Here is a 13599-nt window from a genome sequence, read left to right as displayed (position 1 = left end):
CAGCACTGCCGCCCCCAGCCTGGGCCTCCGCAGCCCCTCCACATCTCCCGTGGAGTCTCCCTGACTCAGGCTTCCATTTCTACCAACACTGCTGAAAACCAGCTCCCTCCTGCCTGCTCCCTCCGATTCCTTCTCCACAAGCCTGATTGTGTCACCAGCAACGGCGACCACCCCATAATCTGCCCTCCTCCCAAAACTCTGGGTGGCTTCTCGCATCACCTGGGATAGATCCCGGGTCTGTAGATGCCTGCAAGGCTGCACAGTGTCATGTAACTAGGAGCCTCTTTAATCTTCTTTCTGATATCTGCCTTCCCTGCTGGATGGAGCTCTACCCAAAAGCAGGTACCCCTTGTCCACTGGGCCCACGACTCTCAGTCCTACATCTCAGCCTCCAGCACAGCCAGCTCTTGAATTCTGCTCTGAGCACAGGTGGGCTCCAAATCCTGAAAGCATCCTGCAAAACAGTGTCTGCATCATGCTGTCTGGACTTCTATGGAAGATGATTTTAGACACTTGCATTTGGGGTGGGAGGAAAGTATAGAACTCCTTAGCTTTGCCTAATTATATTCAGGGCAGTTGTTGGAAACCAAGAGGCAGTTATGCGATGCAGCAGCCATTGACTAGTGAGGCTCGCATCTCAAGACAAGGTGGGTAAGTGACCAACCCCATGGCTGCAGCCTGGGGCCGTAGAGACCGTGAGACACATGAATGCCATTAGGAGGCAGCGTCCACGCTGAGGCTTGTCAGGAAACATAAAGGTGGGACACTAGGATTCACCTGCCAAGTGAAAGCTAGGGCAGATTAAAAGTCCCTCCCACGGCTGCAGCTGAGATCCGAGAAGAGCAGTGCCAGACATTGGCAGAGCCTGCAGTGGAGGGAAGCTGTGATTCACAGTCAAGGTGGGGACAGGGAAATAGCAAAACAGGACAAAGATGCAGAACTGTGCCTGGAGCCTCGTAATTCCTAGATGAGAAGGAACAGAGGAAGTACTTTGAATGTGGAGGTTGTCACATGTATAGATGGGAGAAATTGTTGTCTCTCTCTTGCCATGTAAAAACTGCTCTAATGGTTTCAATTTGTATTCCTTTATCAGTGAAGTTGAATATTGAAAAGGTATCCTAAATAAGGACTTTATAACAAATCCAGTGTAATGCACTGTGTGGCTGGATAAAGACTGACCTTGCTTATGTCACACACATGTATGTGACAACCTCGACAACTTTCAAGGTATCTCCTGTTTCTTCTCATCTAGGAATCGTGAGGCTCCAGGCACAATTCTGCATCTTTGTCCTGTTTTGCTATTTGTGTATATAATTATGAAAATATACACAAATTGTGTGCATATAAATACACAATTATCTGTGTGTGTATATATACACAATTATATACGTGTGTGTATATAAATAGATGCGCAATTATGTTAAGTTACTGCCAGAACATTGTATTTAATTCATTCAAGTGTGGCTTAGTCACTGTTACAAAGCTCAGTGTTATTGACTTTATAAATTCCCCATCAAATGAACCCTATTTCTTGTTATAAGTAATCACATGGTCTGAGTAGACCCACTAGCATTCTGTTTCCCTGAGCAGGCAGGGTCAGAATTTCAGGACTTGCAGAATGGGCATAAACAAGGTCAATCTCTATCTGGCTACACTGTGCATTATATTGGATTTACTATAAATTCCTTATTTAGGATAGATTTTCAATATTCAGCTTCACTAATAAAGAAATGCAAATTGAAACAATTAGAGCAGTTTTTACATGGCAAAAGAAAGGCAGTGATTTCTCCCTCCTGCTATTCGACATTAACTAAAAGCAGAAAAGAAAATAAAAATGAAAGGTATCTGTAGCCCTGAACATCAGTGTATGAGGAATGGCTACCATACAAAATAAAAACCAAACCAAACAAAGGTGTGAAAGGGGCCACGGGAGCATGCTTGTGGTGCAGGTGTCAAGGGGAAAAAGACAAAACCAGAATGAAAACTGACAATCTCTGATTAAGACCAGAGAAACGGTACACAGATATGTGACAAAAGCAACCATGGACCAAGTTTGCAGCACTCAGAGAGGAAAGGTGGGGCTGAACCAGGAACTACAGAGAAGCCATATTTGCAGGAAGCAGTTTTATAAGGGGTCGCACAGAGGAGAGAGGCTGCGTTGTGAATTCAGCAATGAGCCAGCATAAGCAGGAAGAAGTAAAAGTAAAATAACACAACCGCAAACAGCCGGTGTCACACGCCAAACGTTTCACCATGATTAGAAAAGTTTAGAACTCAAAGGAGAGAAAAAAGCATTGCGGGAAAATAGAGATAGAACAAAAAGTGACAAAGCTCAGGAGAAAACATACGAGGAAACCAGAAAACCATGTTCGAAAGGTAAACCCAGCTGAAGGCAGAACAGAGACAGATACAGACACCAGTGAAACACAGTGTATTGGTCAGCGTTCTCTAGAAGGACAGGACTAACAGGATAGATGGATATATGAAAGGGAGTTTATTAAGCAATACTGACTCACACGGTCACAGGGTAAAGTCCCACAATAGGCCATCTGCAAACTGAGGAGCAAGGAAGCCAGTCTGAGGAAGTTGAGATAGACTTGTGCTGTCATTGTTCGTTGTGTAGAGTCAGTAGAGGATTGAGTGGGGTGGATAAAGTTAGGGTTAGAAGACGGCCACTAAAGCAAACTTCCAGTTCTGCCAAATGACAAAAGTAAACTGATGAAACAAAGTAAAGGATACACAGAATCTATAGTGAAGGATGTTCTTGAAGTACAATTAAAAGTAGAAAGTATAGGCCAGGCATGGTAGCTCACGCCTGTAATCCCAACACTTTGGGAGGCCAAAGCAGGCAGATCACGTGAGGTCAGGAGTTCAAGACCAGCCTGGCCAATATGGTGAAACCCCATCTCTACTAAAAATACAAAAATTAGCAGGGCATGGTGGCTCATGCCTGTAATCCCAGCTACTCAGGAAGCTGAGGCAGGAGAAGCACTTGAACCTGGAAGGCGGAGGTTGCAGTGACCCAAGATCGTGCCACTGCACTCCAGCCTGGGCGACACAGCGAGACTCCATCTCAAAAAAAAAAAAGAGTAGCAAGTAGTATAATAACAACAGAACTAACTTCAAACATATCTGTACTTTACTCAGGAGTTAAACTTATTCAGGAGGCAGAGGCCAATTGTGAACTGTATCCCAGAGGTATATCAAAAACAAAGCAACTCAGAGAGGTTAAAGATAAAAGCATGAAAGGCAAACGCGTTTTTAAAATGCAGGGTCAACAATCAATATCAGACAGGCTGTATTTTGGGACAAAAGGCGTTAAATAAAACAAAAAGTCACTTTAGAATGATAAAGGGTGCGATCCACAAAGTCTAGCAATTACAGCTATTAGCACAACATAATGTAACACCAACTTTGATAGTGCTCAAGTTCAGAAAATACAAGAAGAAGCAGGGATGCTTTAGAGTAGGAAATTTCAATTCATCTTTCTGAGGCCATGATGGATCAAGGTAGAAAAATGAGGAAGGTTTTTTAGCCTAAAAATAGAATGTAAAGACCCACAAATTGCCAGGGAGCCTGGGAAGCAGAGGGAAGCCCGTGGAATAATTGTGAGTGATAACTGCCCCACCAAGGTAAGTACAGCTCAAAACACGGAATCCATAAAACAGGCCAGGTGCGATGGCTCACACCTGTAATCCCAACACTTTGGGAGGCTGAGGTAGGCGGATCACTTGAGGTCAGGAGTTTGAGACCAGCCTGGGCAACATAGTGGAACCCCATCTCTACTAAAACTATAAAAATTAGTGAGGCATGGTGGCACATGCCTGTAATCCCAGCTACTCGGAGGCTGAGACATGAGAATCGCTTGAACCTGGGAAGTGGAGGTTGCAGTGAGCGGAGATCGTACCACTGCACTCTAGCCTGGGCCACAGGGCGAGACTCTGTCTCAAAAAGAAAAAAAAAAAAAATAAAAAAATAAAAGAAAAAACACTGGATTACATTAAAATGTTTTAATCTTCATGTCAAGAAGTACATATAAACTAAGTCAAAAGACAAACTGAAAACTAGAGAAAAAGTTTGCCATTTATGTCATACAGTGCTATTTCTTATTAATTTTTTAAAAAGGTATTTTTTAAAAAAATGTTTAAGTGTGCTAACAGGTATGATCCATGTAAGTGACAACACCCACCAATAACACAACAGAAAAATAATCAAAGGATATGAACCCGGTTTATAAAAAAGAAAATGCAAATGGCTCTTAAACATACAAACAAAATATCGAGTCTACATACACAATTCTGAAACTAAAACTACAACGAGATACCATTTTTCACTTCTGCAACTGACCAAAGGGTTGACAGGCACTGTGTGTTGAGGAGGTGGGGCCCTGGGAGCTCTTATGCAGTACTGGTGGGGATATGTCTCAGACAGCGTTTGGCTGGGAAAATGGAAACCCACCAGGTCCTTCAACAGAGAGGAGATTAATGCAGGAGATTACAGGCTTACAAAGCTGTTGGGGAGAGTCAAAGTCAGGGACGCTTCAGAAGCATTCAGGAATCCAGGAAGTGGAGACTGCAGAGACAGCCACTGCAGATCTCAACTGTGTGAACAGATGACTCGTGCCTGAAAGCCACTGGCAGAGCTCACCCATCCTTTATTGACGCCCATGTCTCACGCCATCGCCAAAAGTCAGCTTCTCTTTGTCAGGTTTCCAAATTTTACACCAGTGGCCCTTGTTGGCAGAAACTAAAGATCCCTGCTGGCAAAGGATTGAAGGAACATTGTTTCCAGGCTCTGACCCCTGCAATACAGAGGGACAGGGCAAAGGGAGAAGGAATAATGAAGACAAGATCACAACAGATCATCTAGAAAAGTGGGCTACTAGGTACGATCCGTGTAGGTAAAGGTAATGGCACCCGCCAGATTTACCCTTGTACCAGGAATTACACAACCAGGAATAGGAATTTATCTGATAGGTGTTTAGCACATGTGCAAAATGACATGTGCACCAGAATATTCATAGCACTGTTTGTGATATTAAAAGATTGGAAATACCATAAATGTCCATTAATATAGGACTGGCAAAGTCAGTTATAATGCATGCATATGATGGAATGCTAGGTGTGCACTGAAAACAATGAGGCAGTTCCGTATGTCAGCTATGGCCCCATTTCTAAGATATATTGTCAAGTGAATAAAGCAAAACAGTATGTACAATATGTTACCATTCTTGGAAAAAGCATTTACTTGTGTAAAAGCTAAAATTAACCATGTATAAATGAGCTTGTTTTTGCAGGATTCACTTTCCAAGATCCACAAGAAACTGCAAGTAGAGTTGCCTCTGAGGAGGAAAACTGGGGACAGGACTGGTCAGGACGGTCTCCCTTCTCTGTATGCATTATTTGGTTTTCTATGTATTAGCTAATCACAAATAAGTGATACTCATATCAGTGAAGGTTCAATCAGAATAGAACCAACTGGTATAAATAAATAAGAGATGGAGATGATAGAGATGATGATGAAGATACTGGAGATGAAGATGGGGATAGAGTGATGGAGGTGATAGAAATGGAGGTGATGAAGATGATGGAGGTGATGAAGGTGATAGTGATGGAGATGATGAAGATGATGGAGATGGTGATGGAGGTGACAGAGATGAAGAAGATGATGGAAATGGCAGAGGTAATGAAGGTGAAAGTGATGGAGATGATGGAGGCAATAGAAATGGAGGTGATGAAGATAATGGAGATGGTGATGGAAATAATGGAGATGGTGAAGATGATGGAAGTGATAAAGATGGAGTTACAAAAGATGACGTTAAGGTGACGGAGATGGAGATGATGAAGAAGATGGAGATAACGCAGGTGGTGAAAGTGATGGAGATGGAGATGATGGAGGTGGAAATGATGGAGATGGAGATAAATGTGTTACAGAGGTTTAACCTCACTCACTTTGGGGAGTTTGTTAAGCAGTCTCCCAGGGCTGTTGTCCTTCCATCTGGCGCTGGAGCTTAAAGTCCACAGGGCAGTCAGTGGGGACAAGAAGACGGCTGCCAGGTAGGAAAGCAAGAACAGGCTGGAGCCCCAGCATGAATGGAACCCAAGAGGATGGACAAACCCCTGTCCCTCTGGCCTTGAGATGTTGGTGTCCTCGAAGCCAGCTCCTCCTCATGGACTTAGACACACACTCCCTACCCAGAAGTAGGAGGATCCAGGGGAACAAGTTGCAGTTTGAGGCCCGGCCCTGTCTCATGCCCCTGAGACAGGTCGGGAGCTGAGGTCAACACACATGTGTGGCTGAGGGCTGCGGCTTTACTTCTGCCCTCTGAGGCCCACACAGGAACCCCTCCTGTGGCCACATGAACCAGAAACACACAGAGGGAATCCTGGGAAGTGCAGTCCACCGGCCACAGTGACACATCACAGAGGCACTACACTTTCTAAAAAAGAATAATGTAGCCACGTTTTATATCCCCTTTAAAAATATTGAGAAGTGATTTTAATTCTGGCAAGAGTTTGATAAAAATCGATGCAGTCATATGTTGTTGGTGACAGTATTAATGGTATAGACATCTGAAGAGCAATGTGGACAAATAAGTCAAGAACTGGGGGGAATCTTCATCCCACTTCTGGAAATAGGATAAAAAATAATCAGAACCTAAAATACTGGAGGAGGGGGGTCTCCATTGCCCCACTGTAACATTGTCTCTACCAATAAACAACCAGAAACAACCTAAATATCAAGAAAGTTTCCTGACGTGTACATCTTACTATTCACAACGATCACACATTTTAATTATGCAGGCTCTGGCAATGTGGAAAATGCCTATGGCGTTAAGTAAAATAAAGTAGGTTACCCAAATATCTGTACACTCTGTATCTATGAATGAGTTTTACATGAGACCAAAGGTCAATGTGCAGCACCCGTGGGAATGCCCCTCGTGCCCGGGAAAGCTGGCCCAGCGGCCTTGAGAGTGCCTCAAATATGACAGCAGCCCTTTTCCAGGAGGTAGGTGCCTGTAGCCACCATTTATCCATCCGCATCTGCATGAGATGCTTCACATCTGCTGTCACTAATGCTCCCAGCAGCCCAGCAAGGCAGGCATTGTCATCCCTACCCCAGAATTAAGGAAACAGGTTAGGGCAGCGTGAGGCACGTGGCCAAAGTTCACAACTGTTAAGTGGCAGACCCAGGACGCAAAGCCTGGTCTGTTTAACTCTGAAGCCCTGCTCTTTCTGCTACACCATGCCGCAATTTTCCCAGTCCTCCTGGATAGCTAAAACAGGGTAAGTGCGTGCCTGCTGACTGCTTTTTTCAGATTAATCTAATTTTTTATCCTATTCAAGGTAGGGATTTGGCAGGGATTTCTATTCCCTTACCAAGTCCGTTCATATTACATGGAAACAATTTCCAAGTTGATTTAAGAACCTTGCTCCCGGGTGGTGGGTCCCAGCAGGTTGAATGTGCTTCCAGCTTGGCTTCTAAGTGACTCCGATTTATTTTAGAATTGGTGCTGATGAGGAAAGGAGCTTCTTTGCAGAGGCTGTGGAAAGATGGTGGCATGGAGAGGACTAGCAGGCAAGCAGAGAGAGCGTTCAGGACAGCTCCTGCTTTCCTCATAGAAATGATGCCCAGAAGATTTTAAAGGAAGGGGTAGAAACGCAGTGCCCGCCACTCTCTTGCATGAGCTTCCCTCTTTTTATTATCTTTCATCTCACAGAGAGGAATAAGTTGCTAGTCTGACTGCTCAGATTCAAAGCCATATATTAGGCCATATGGTAGACCATCTACAAAAAGAGCTGCAATTATTCCCCTTCCCGTATCCCTGCTCCTCTGCAATGTCACTTGGCAGCTGCAGCTCCTCCCCACAGGAAGTGGAGTCTACTTCCCCACCCTCTAAATCTGAGCTGAACTTATGATTTGCTTTGACCAACAGAGTGTGGTAGAAATGGCACAAGTGTGTGTCTACCTAAGCCTAGGCCTCAAAAGATGATGTGTTCTCCTGGAAACCTGCCTAGCACCAGGGAAACAAAGCCAGGCCAGCCTGCTGCATGAAGAGTCACTGCCTGCTCCAGCTGACAGCTAGCCAACCTCCAGGAGCAGAGCTGCCTAGCTGACCTAAGGCCAGCCACAAATACATGAGGGAGTCCCATCAAGGACAGAAGAACCTCCCAGCTGAGCCCAGCCCCAATCGCTGGCCCTCCCTGTCATGAACTAAACATCTGGGTGTTGTTTTAAGCCACTGAGTTCTGGGGTGGTTTGCAACCCTGAAAAAGCTAACTGATTCATGTGGAATCACTAGTGGGGAAAGTCACTGTTTCTAAAGAACATTTACCCATGCTGGCTCTGCCTCGCCTTCTTCTTCTCCAGGCATAGAAAAGAAAGCAGAGCCCACGCTGGCCCCAGGCTCAGGCTGGCCATCTTCTTTCTCTCCTAACCCCTTCCTTCCTGCCCTAGAGTGGCTGTGTCTAAGAAGTCACCTCTTTAGCCCCGTTTATAACCAACAAGTCAACACCCAACACATGACTGCAGCATGCAGGCCACTGCCTCTAGTTCATCTATCCAGCAGCCAGACTGTGGGTGATAAGACCCCAAGATCCAAACAATGGCTGAAGTGGGACAGGGAGCCCTGCCTGAGCTGTAGCACTGGCACATCAGGCACTGGCCGGCTATTTTAAGACATTTCCTGTTTGGCTGGAGCTCCTGAGTTATCTCTGTATAATGGAGGAGTGATGGACAAGGCAGAGCTGTAGGCATGCCTCGGTTCTTAGCTACAACACTACCAAACACTGCCAAAATCCTAACTTGATCCCTTAGGAAAACATTTAATCCTGTTTACATGTGTCTGGGATTCTATTTTAAGAACATAATCAGAGAAGTGCATCAAGATTAATATTCAAGGATGTTCACTGCAGCCTTATCACCATTGAAAAATAAAACAGGGACAGATTATTAAACACTTGATGTCATCTACTAGGCAGGAACATCACCAGGGCACCAGCAGTCAGGCTCACAGGGGCTTCCCATTCCAGTGCTCAGCGCACAGCCAGGCCAGGCCCCTTGGGGTCCCACCCATGGAAAGGGGTCCCGAGCCAGGGAGTCGGTAGACTCAGTGATCCATTGACCTAGTTACTTAATTCCTCATTCATTGGCAAACAGGCCCCAAGCCCCTTTTGTGTGCCAGACACCTGCTGACTTGCTGAGACTGGAACTCAATCTGCTCTAGTCCAGCTGCCAGGGGAGGGGCTCCTGCACTCTCAGAAATAACTGCGGTGGGGCAGGGCATGGACAGGTACTAGGAGAGAGAGAATGGTGCCAGGGCACCCAGAGGATGAGGGAGTGGCTCTCTTATCCCTTCCCCAAGGACCCCTAGACTCCCACCCACTCCCAAGCCCATCCACATGCCACCCAGCCCTCCCATAATGCCTGGTGCCCCAGCCTCCAGGATCCCCACCTTGAGCACCCCACCATCCAGCAGCCCTGCCTGCCCTTCCCCTAGGGGCATCACCAACGCCACTGCCATGGTCCTCTCTGTGACCTCTGCAGACCTGCCTCGGCTTCCCTCTCCTCCACCAGGGTCAGAGCCAGGGCTGGAATCAGGCCTCCTGACTCTCGCTCCTCTACTCCCTCCCTGGGCTCTTCCCCTTCACCCACAAACACACTCATGTGGCCCGGACCCCTGTCCCAAAATCCCTCCCAGTTACCATCCAGGGCGGTTCATTTTTTGTGTCAACTTAGCCATGGGCTCCGATGCCCAGTTTGGTCAAACACTATCCTAGCTGTTTCTGTGATGGTGTTTTTTGGATGAGATCAACATTGAAATCAGTGGACTTTGAGTAAAGCTGATGACAATCTTGATGTGGCCTCGTCCCATCAGGTGCAGGCCTGCCTAGGACCAAGGCTGACATCTGAAGAAGAGTGAGTTCAGCCAGCACCCTGCCTTCAGACTCAGGGCCACGTCTCCAGCCTGCCGGCCTGCTCTTAGAGTTGTAGAGTTCAAAGCGGCCAGCCTCCACAATCAAATGAGCCGATTGCTTAAAATACATACATACAAAGAGAGCGAGCCAGGACTAGAATGGGGCATATGTGTGTGTGTATGCGTATGTGTCTAGGTATACACGGCACACAGATATGTACTTATCTACGTATACCTACACATATTCTATTGGTGGTTTCTCTGAGAACCCCGACTAGCACAACTCCCATACCCATGTGCATTTCAGGACTGGGTCAATGTCACTCCCTGCAGAAGCTGCCTCCAGTCCCCAGGTTGAGCTCACTCTCCCTCCCCCGGCTTCCATGGTACTTAATGCACAGACAGAGCACACTTGTAGCTGGGAGCCGGCCAGGCTTATGCTCCCAGACCTGAGTGCCTCTGTGGGTTTCTACTCTGGGTCCCTGTCTCCAGTCCTGGGCTGGGACCTGCCGGGCCTCCGAGACGCGGATCGGGGTGCAGGCACAAAGGTGCTGGTCTCGCTGAAACTTACATGAAGTAGCTTTTATTCCTCAAACTTAGTGAAGGTTTGGCTACAGTATTAAATTCTTATTGTCAAATCTTACCTTGGAAAAGTCTGCATTATCAGGCTGAATGTGGGATTTGCCAAAAAAAAATGTGAGAGGTATCTTCCTTCTGGGATTTCTCTTTTAAACAAATCGATAAATCACTTCTGGTAGCTTTAACATAGATTAGCCAACTAAATAAGTCAAGTCAGGGCTTATTTAGCTTTTTGAAAGCGGGAGATTTTAACACTGAAGTCTAAGGAAGTAACAAGGGCCCTGAAAGCCACAGTGGTCTGGGGTCTTTACAAATACCTGGAGCAGGTCCAGGGATGACCCAGGGGGCCTTCACTTCAGTGGCCACCATCCCTGCATTTCCAGGGGCTCACTGTTCCCCCACCCATGTAAAGCCACAGTCCAGGGAAGTCAGCCAGCCACCAGTCAGCCAGCCACATCACGGCCAGGCCATATTCCTGAGAGTTTATTATTATGGATCTCTGCCCATCAGTCTGATGTTTGGGGAAGAAGAGGGAGAAAAGGAGGGGATGGAAGGGAGAAAAGCAAGGTAAACATATAGGAGCAGGAAGACCACCTAGCAGGTGAGTAAGCTGCTCCAGAGAGCCCCCGTTCCTGAGCTGCACTGGGAGCAGGGGCAATAGAAGGAGGAAACAGGGCAGCCGAGAACTGGCTGGTGCTGCCCTCCATGAACCTGCTTGAAAGTGCTCAGTAGTGCACCCTGACAACTTTACTAGCACACAAGCACATGCACCCACACATGCACACACATGCATGCCCACAAACATGGATATACACGCACAGTCATGCACTTTATGCACACAAGCGTGCACACACATGCATGCCCACAAACATGGATACACATGCACAGTCATGCACTGCATGCACACAAGCGTGCACACACACATGCACACAGTGCAAACACACAAGGCACACATGTGCAGACACACACATGCACATGCATACACACATGTGCACACACACAAACTGTTGATCACTCCCAGCAGCCTCAGCACACCCTCGCTTTTAAGAACAGGCCGCTTATCTTGTAGCAAAGTCACTGAGAACAATCACCTCAATCACTCCTTCTCGAAGCCAGCCTGGCTCGGCAAGGACTCAGCTGACCACTGTCTTCCTGAGGAGCTCAGGTACTGCCAGGATGGAAGTCCCCAGTGAGGCAGCCGACTAACTGTCCCTGTGGAAGTTCTTGGCCCCAAACTCCAACCGCACGAGAAACTCCAGGAAAACGCTGCAAAAAACCTCCGCACTGCCATTTCACCCCCATTACCCCCAGCAACCAAACAAGGGAGGGGCCTTATCCTAAAGCTATAAACCACACCGACTGAAGATCAAAGAAAGACTCAGAAGATTCCGGAGCACCCATGCCACCGCGGCTCCTCGCCCCAGAGACTGGGCTGGGAGGTGACAAAATCCTGTGCTTTCTCACAGACCCCAAGAGGAGAGGAAAGCAAGCAGGGTGGGTGCTCTGGGGGTGGTGGTCATGGTGATGGTTGTTCTGCCCCTCCCCTTCCTCCTCCTGCTCCTTCTGCCTCTCCTCTTCCTCCACCGCCCTTTCCTCCTCATCCTTCTCTTCCTCCTCCTCCTCCTTCTGAACGCAAAACAATGGACACTGATGCTCACAGAAGTGGGTGAACCAGGGAACCTGAAGCATTGACAGAATCCATCTGATAGAAGCAAGGTCTTCAAGACAATATTCTGAATTAGAGGAGCAGTCAAAATCCCAGGGGAGTCTCCCACTGAGCAGTACCCACACTCTCAGCCCTGGAGAAGGGCACCCTGGATTAGGACTTTCAACAAAATCTCAGGGAAGAGAGACTTTCTCATTCCCCACCCAGAGACAGTCCCTCGGGCTGCAGAAAAGTAGAGAGAACATAAGATATCCCAGCTCCTCACCTAAGCCTGGGCCCAAAATAGCCTGGTCACAAATTGTTGGGAAGAGATCAAGAAGTTACCTGTCAGAATGGCGCAGGCATAAACAATATGAAAAAAATAAAAGCACAACTAGGCAAACATGCTATACAAGAGAAAAGAAGTAATGAATGGAAAATAGAACGATCCCAACCTAGAGAAAAATAGTCACTCATGGAAAGAAGGAAAGTCCCCAGGCCATTGTATGCTACAGAACAACTTAGCCCATGACTCAAGTAAAATGAGAATGAATTGAGGACTGACCGAGGAACTGAGGACCAATGGAATGTCATTGCGGAAAAAATAACGAAATTATAAGCACCAAGGAACAGAATTAAAGGCACATTTCCCCGAACAGACAAAGTGCAGACTCCAGGCTGAGTCATGCTGGAGGAAGGCCAGGCATGGTCAACGCACACTCCCCGAGCTGTCCCTCTGGGCCCCCGGCCTGTGTGCCAGGCAGGGAGGAAGACTAACTCCCAGTCCACACTCTCAGGGAGCTTCCTACCCAGGAGGTGAGAGCAACAGTGAAGGGGCTTTGGCCACAAGTCACAGAAATAGAACTAAGCTAGTCTGAGCAGAAGGGAGAAAAAGGAAAAGAATAAAGGTAGGAGAGGAGAAGGCAGAGAAGGGGAGGGGAGGGGAAAAAAAGAAAAAAAAGGTAACGGCTGGGGTGGGGTCACTGAAGGTGTTGGAAGAACTCACAGGCCTCAAGAAGAACTGAACAAGCACCTCCCTCAGGAAGCAGAAAAGCAGGATCACCTTCCAATACCTCAGCAGCCAGGGCTATGACAGTCTATAGACTGTCCCTCCGTGTACCACATCAAAATCACCTGAAAACTTTTTAAAATCGTGGCAAAATACACATAACATAAAATTTACCATTGTAGCCATTTTTAAGTGTACAGGTCAGTGGCATTAATAAAATTCACATTATTGTGCAACTATCGCCACCATCCATCTCCACGATCTTTTCATCTTCTCAAACGGAAACTCTGTCCCCATTAAACAATAATTCTTTGTACCTCAGCCCTGGCACCCACCATTCCACTTTCTGTTCCTTTGCATTTTTTTTTTTTTTTTTTTTTTAGACAGGGTTTCCCCTTTTCCCCCGGGTGGGGGGCAGGGGGAGGATTTCAGTTCCTTCCACCTCTGCCA

Source organism: Theropithecus gelada, chromosome 10 (genome assembly GCF_003255815.1).
Source record: "Theropithecus gelada isolate Dixy chromosome 10, Tgel_1.0, whole genome shotgun sequence".
Lineage (NCBI taxonomy): Eukaryota > Metazoa > Chordata > Mammalia > Primates > Cercopithecidae > Theropithecus > Theropithecus gelada.
This window is presented reverse-complemented; position numbering follows the sequence as displayed.